Genomic DNA, 7,206 nt, shown 5'->3' on the forward strand with positions numbered 1-7,206 from the left:
CCAGCACTCTGAATTGGACACAGACCTGGACTGGCAGCCAATGAAGCTGGAAAGGGACTGGTGTGATGTAGTCCTGTTGGCCAGACCCTGTTAACAATCTTGCTGCCATGTTTCGTACCACCTGTAGTTTCTGGACTATTTTCAGAGGCAGCTCAGGATGGCTTACAAAAGGGGTTACACCCTTCACATTTATCCTCACAAAACAGCCCTGTGATGTAGTTTAGACTGAGAGTGTGTTACTAGCCCATGAACATGGCTGATGACACCAATTTACTTACGTATTTATTTATTTATTTATTTACAGTGTGGTGTAGTGGCTAAAGTGTTGGACTGGGAGTTGAGAGATCCAGGTTCTAGTCCCCACTCGGCCATGGAAACCCACCGGGTGACTTTGGGCCAGTCACAGACTCAGCCCAACAACCTCACAGGGTTGTTGTGAGGATAAAGTGGAGAGGAAGAGGAGGATGTATGCCGCCTTGGGTTCATTGGAGGAAAAAAAGGCAGGATATAAATGTAATAATAAATAAAATAAAACTGCCAATATCATACTTCCCTTGTACAAATCTAATATGCGACCACACTTGGATTACTGTGTACAATAGTGGTAACCACACCTAAAAAAGGATATTTTAGAATTGGAAAAGGTGCAGAAAATGGCAGCTAAAATGACCAAGGGGTTGGAATAACTCCTCTATTTAGAAAGGTTCTAAACCTCTGGGAATGTTTAACTTAGGCCACAGCTAGACCTAAGGTTTATCCTGGGATCATCCAGGGTTCGCCCCTGCTTGAGCAATGGATCCCCTGTGTGTCGCCTAGATGAACAGGTTTGACCCCAGGATGATCCAGGGATAAACCTTAGGTCTAGCTATGGCCTTAGAAAAAGGTGTGGAGAAAGTAGACTTACTAGAACCCAGGGTCATCCCATGAAGCTGATTGGTGAGAGATTCAAGACAAAAAAAATCAAGCACTTCTTCACACAGCACATAGTTAAACTATGGAATTTGCTTCCGCAAGATGTAGTGATGACCACCAATTTGAATGGCTTTAAAAGAGCATTGGACAAATTCATGGAGGATAGGGCTATAGTCCTTATGGCTAAATGCTACTTCCAGTATCGGAGGTAGTATGCCGGTTGCTGGGCAATGTTTGCAGGAGGGTGCTGTTGCACCCATGTCCTGCTTATGGGCTTTCTATAGGCAGCTGGTTCTCTCCCTATACCAACCCCAACACTCTTGACCCTGCTGGCCTAGCTTCATGCCTTGACTATTAAGAGATCCTTACGGTAGCCCCTTGTTTGGTAATTTAAAATGTATCAATGGGTGACGAGGATTTTAGTTTATGAACCAAACAGCGCAAGATTGAAGAGAGTACTTTCCCCTATAAATGGCTACTAGTTATGAGGGCTACATTTAACTTGCAGCATTGGAGACAGTATGCTATTTTGATGGTAAGATAGCATGAAAAGCTTTGTGGAGTTCTGACTGAATGCCTGTGCATGTTAGACACACCACTGATGAAGTATTCTTGACAAATATATTATAAGTATTATTTAGAAATATTAGAGGTGTTTTTAACACGACAAGTGTTCAAACACAAAGGGCTTGTGAAGAGCTCCTAAGAGATCTCTCCAAGCTGGGAGACTGGACATCCAAATGGCAGATGCGGTTCAATGGAAGCACGTGTAAGGTGATGCACGTTGGGGCAAAAAAAACCCAACATCAAGTATAACCAAATGGGATCTGAGCTGGCAGGAGATGAACAAGAAAGAGATCTTGGGGTTGTGGTGGACAGCTTGATGAAAAAGTGCAACTAAAACGATTAAAGGGCTGGAGCATCTCACCTATGAGGGAAGGTTACAACAACTGGGATTGTTTAGCTTGGAAAAAAGGAGGCCAAGAGGAACCATGATAGAAGTGTACAAAATGATACATGGTGTGGAAAATGTGGATAGGGAGACATTTTTCTCCCTCACCCAAAATACTAGAACCCGGGGTCATCCCATGAAGCTGATTACTGGGAGGTTCAGGGCAGATAAAAAGAAGCACTTATTCACACAGCGCATAGTTAAATTATGGAATTCACTACCACGAGATGTAGTGATGGCCACCAATTTGGATGGCTTTAAAAGGGGGTTGAATAATTCCTGGGGGAGAAGGTTATCAATGGCTAATAGTCCTGATGGTTGTGTGCTACCTCCAGTATTCAAGGCAGTAAGCCTGTGTGCACCAGTTGCTGGGGATCATGGGTGGAAGGGTGCTATTGCACCATCTCCTGCTTTGTTGGTGCCTGGTAGACAGCTGGTTGGCCACTGTATGAACAGAGTGCTGGACTAGATGGCACCTTGTTCTGATCCAGCATGGTACTTCTTATGTTCTTATAAATAAAAGTATGCATGACAAATAAGGCTATGTATTTTCTGTACATAAAATATTTTGGTAATCCCATTTTTAATATTGGTATGTATCTAGGCAAGTCTGCCTGTGGATTGTTGAAAGCAAAATCTAAATTGCAGTATCAACACCAAACTAGAGATGGCAGTGTCTTCATATATTTAATATGAGACGCTGGATTCAGACCAAATCTTAATCCAGTATCCTGTTTCACAGTGGCATCAATCACAAATGGGGCATCAATGCTGCCCCCCCCCCCGTCAAACACCACTAGTATTCTGTGCTCTACCGCTATAAATGGAGTGTCCATTTATCTATAACGGTTTGCTTGAAGCTCAGTCTACATGTGCAGTAGAATGAGGTGGTAAACCGATGAGGTGGCAGGATAGACTTTTCTGCTTCAGACTATAGATGGGGAATGCCATTTGTGAATATTCCCCCATTTAAAAACTCCCTGCAAGTAGAACACTAGCATCTAAGGGTGAAGTGTTATCTTCCATACCATGCTGTTGTGGTTTTCTACTTGCAGGGAATATTTTGCTTCCTTTTCCTAGGACCACTAAAAACGTGATGCCTCACCTGCACTATAAATTGGTACAGTCTATTCTACCACCTTATTTTGCTGCATGTCTACACTCAACCTGAATTTGGGCCCGGCGGGTGTTCTCTTGTCGAAATGTCACTAGGGTTGCACATTAATTGAAAACTTAAACACCAAGGTGACTTTTTTATATTGTTATGTCACAGTTCTCTCTTCTTTGTAATCCCTCATATTGAGTAGGTTATCTGAATTTTACATTCTCCACAAATGTGCTGACAAGGTGGATTGAGTATTTGTTGGAACATGTGGTCGGACTCTTAGATGATAACTCAAAGTGGGCAAAAAATATCTTTCTGGATAGGATACAGAGGCCCTGCAATCGCCACTACTGTTAAGGGACTGGCAGAATGGAGACCAGCACACAGGGTGAACGTGTGGAAGTGTCTGCACTGGAAATGTAATGTGTGCATCAGGTTTACATGTGCACACAAGACATGCATGCACATTCGCCCTTCAAATTGGCACACGCGTGAACCCTTAAGAAACAGCCCCCATGCCCAGAATGGTAAGCAGTGTTAAAGAATCAACTGGCAGGAAAGAGGAGATAGAGAAGAGGTGCAGTTCATGATGCAATAGCTTTAGTTTTTATTTGCCTGGAAGCCTGTTCAGCAGCACTTAAGTCAACCTAGCCCAGGATCCTGCCCAATTGTTGAGTGACAACAATTGGGCAGAACCCCTGTCCTGCTTGCCAGCTTCCCACAGGCATCTGGTTGGCCATTGTGAGAACAGAATGCTGGACTAGATGGACCATTGGTCTGATCCAGTATGGCTCTTCTTATGCTTTTGTAAGACATCTTGATAGCCAGTTTGTACACATGGAGGTCTTTTGATTCACTTTCTGTTCCATTCACTTTCAGATAGATGTCGGGGTTTTGCAGTTCTGTTAGACTTGAATTCTGGATATATTTAAAAGGATTTGGAAATGCAAGAAGGATTGCACGTCTTTCAAATCCATTCCAGTTTTACAGTTCTGTGACCGAACACACTTTCCTGGGCTACCGAATCATTGCTGTATGACATATTTTATGATAATACACAGCATGTATAGAGAACTTACATTACTTTATCTCATTGATCATAGAATCATAGAATAGCAGAGTTGGAAGGGGCCTACAAGGCCATCGAGTCCAACCCCCTGCTCAATGCAGGAATCCACCCTAAAGCATCCCCGACAGATGCTTGTCCAGCTGCCTCTTGAAGGCCTCTAGTGTGGGAGAGCCCACAACCTCCCTAGGTAACTGATTCCATTGTCGTACTGCTCTAACAGTCAGGAAGTTTTTCCTGATGTCCAGCTGGAATCTGGCTTCCTGTAACTTGAGCCCATTATTCTGTGTTCTGCACTCTGGGAGGATCGAGAAGAGATCCTGGCCCTCCTCTGTGTGACAACATTTTCAGTATTTGAAGAATGCTATCATGTCTCCCCTCAATCTTCTCTTCTCCAGGCTAAACATGCCCAGTTCTTTCAGTCTCTCTTCATAGGGCTTTGTTTTCAGACCCCTGATCATCCTGGTTGCCCTCCTCTGAACACGCTCCAGCTTGTCTGCGTCCTTCTTGAATTGTGGAGCCCAGAACTGGACGCAATGCTCTAGATGAGGCCTAACCAGGGCCGAATACAGAGGAACCAGTACCTCACGTGATTTGGAAGCTATACTTCTATTAATGCAGCCCAAAATAGCATTTGCCTTTCTTGCAGCCATATCGCACTGTTGGCTCATATTCATCCTTTAACAAAACCATAAGATAGGACACTATTATTATCCACAAATTGTACATAGGCCAAAGCTGAGCTGAGAGACTGTGACTTACCAGGCCAGGCACTGTTTGGTTTGCAACTCAGGTTTCTTACACTATATGTCTTGTCAGAAGTAATTCCTGTTGAGTTCAATGGGGCTTATTCCCAGATAAGTATGTATAGGATTTCTGCCTTAGTGACAATGTTACTTTGGCTTGCTTTACAAAAGCACATTATTACAGAGACACATTAGGAGAGTCTTTGGTCAGAGAAACTAATATCTGTGAAATAGCTGTTGGCCAATGTGTTCTAGTATAGAGACCAGGACAACACACATTTATATTAGCAGTTTATGCACAACACTGTGATAGTCTGATGGGTTTTTTTGCAGAACACCAGTTTGCTATTGTAGTTGGAATGAGGGTGTCTTCTTCTTCTTCTTCTGTACATGGGCAGGGTGCAGTGGACAATCTCTTATCTCTCTGGCCAGTATTGTCCACGTTATCTTTTAGTTTCCACACATCCCTTTTGTGCTCATCTTTCTGCCTGTTCTCCACAACCATATCTCTCTTGCTGTCTTGGAACTGCAGAGCAGATAAAACAAGAGGTAGCAGTCAGTATTTTAGTTGCGCTCACTCATTTTCATGCATACACAATGTGCTGTTTGCTTCAAAAGAGCTAATCTGCAGGTTAGTGCAGCTGCTCTATGATACACTGTTGTCTGAACTGCATAGCTTGATGGGAGAGGTAGATATTCTGGATAGATGCTCTTGCTCTTTGGGTAGAGGTTAGGACTGGATGATCTTTCTAGGATTCAATTGAATCTTTTCTGTCCAAAGCTGGGAAACTGACTGTTGCATGTGTATAAATATCATTTTTCACACAACTGTCAAAATGCTGTACAAACATATATATTAAATGCATCCATAATAAATTTGACTAATGCAGATAGACATTTTTAAATATGTAGCTAAGCAATATCAAGGAACTACATAACATCACCCACAGCCAAGTCATGTCAGAAATATATCTTGTGTGTGCGCGTGCATGTGTAAAACAAAAGGTACCACAGGCATTGTACATAGGGAAGAATTTCTGTCTTGAGAGACATATTAAACTTTGACCCCTGGATATCTGTCCTGGTTCTCCTGTGCCTTCTAGAGGATTCTGGGACAAGCTCATGGGTACATCATCAGTTCACATAGAAAGATATTGACCTGTTGGACCTCATTCCCAATCTATGTGAAATGATAATGCGCCCTAAAATATGTTAAATACTCTTACACAGTGCACATTGGTAGAGGTGGACAAACTGCCTTTCAGGGAAGCTTGTTCTCTCAACTGTATATTTTTTCATTATGGCATCTCTGATAAGTTTCTAAGGGCTCCTGACTTCCAAGTTCCTTCCCACTCCCCAAAACACAGGTCAAAACCACTGCTCTATTCCATGTGGCTTGGCTCACTTCCTTGAGTCAATCATGTAATTAATGAGTTAGACATCTAACTAAAGACCGGAAGCTTTGGGGATGGTCTCAGCCATAAGAGGATGACACAGGACAGGTGAATAGAAAAGGTGTGCCATCTGTTAGAATGATACTCCTGCAAACACCAATTTTGGGACACAAAATTACTGGTTGTAGCTCTGTGGCACACTATGGTTTGGATTGATCTGGGAGCAAGAAAGAGGATGTTCCAAGACTAGCTACTTCTGTAGTCCCTTCTGACTTATTGGCCTGGTTCAGACAACACGCTAAACCATGTTGCTTAACCACAAAATGGTTAAGGGAATTCAACCATTTTGTGGTTAAGCAGCATGGTTTGGTGCGTTGTCTGAACCAGGCCGTTATGTTTCTTTTTATGAGAATGACGGTAGTAACCATGCACTGAACTTAATGGGGCTTATTTGTAAGCAGACACGCATATCGGATTGCACTGCATGTAAACCTCCCAAAAACATCTACTTGGCCTAACGTTATTGGGCACAGGCAACATCTTTCCTGACGCTCTTTACTATGCATATTTTACTATTAGGAAGTGAGACCCCTCGTGGGGTTCACTTTTGAGTAAAAATGCTTAGGATCGGACCTCAAAATGTAGTGGAACGCGGAGCAAGGCAAGGAACCAGAAACGAAGCCTGTTGCTTAATTTTCAGAGGAGTGGAGTAGCTGCGTTAGTTGTTGCAGCAAAACCAAGGAAGAGTCCTGTAAAGATTAACACAAAAAAAGACTCACAAGTGACATGCTGGAAGTTGCAGGGCATTCCCCCCCCCCCCCCCCCAAGATATGCATAGGATTGCACTCATATTCTGGCATAAGCTTTCGTGGACACCGACTTGGTGCGTGAGATGGAGCGGGCTGGAGTCCACGAAAGTTTATGCCAGAAGAAACACGCAGGTCTCGACGGTGCCCCCAGACTCTCGGTTGTTTCCCCCCAAGAAATGTGACTCAGCGACGCTCCGGCGGAGGCTTGGGGGGCGGGTGGGG

The 7,206-nt window shown here is 43.4% G+C and overlaps 1 long non-coding RNA gene across 1 annotated transcript; it reads right to left on the reverse strand.

The window, feature by feature from the left end:
- Window positions 1-5,059: 5,059 nt before the first annotated feature.
- Window positions 5,060-7,201, reverse strand: LOC134401718 (uncharacterized). The gene is made up of 2 exons (XR_010025675.1): window positions 6,809-7,201; window positions 5,060-5,307 (listed from the first exon to the last, which is right to left on the reverse strand). It is a non-coding gene; the product is annotated as an uncharacterized LOC134401718 (long non-coding RNA).
- Window positions 7,202-7,206: the final 5 nt, after the last annotated feature.

This window comes from Elgaria multicarinata, chromosome 7 (assembly GCF_023053635.1).
Source record: "Elgaria multicarinata webbii isolate HBS135686 ecotype San Diego chromosome 7, rElgMul1.1.pri, whole genome shotgun sequence".
Taxonomy (NCBI): Eukaryota; Metazoa; Chordata; class Lepidosauria; order Squamata; family Anguidae; genus Elgaria; species Elgaria multicarinata.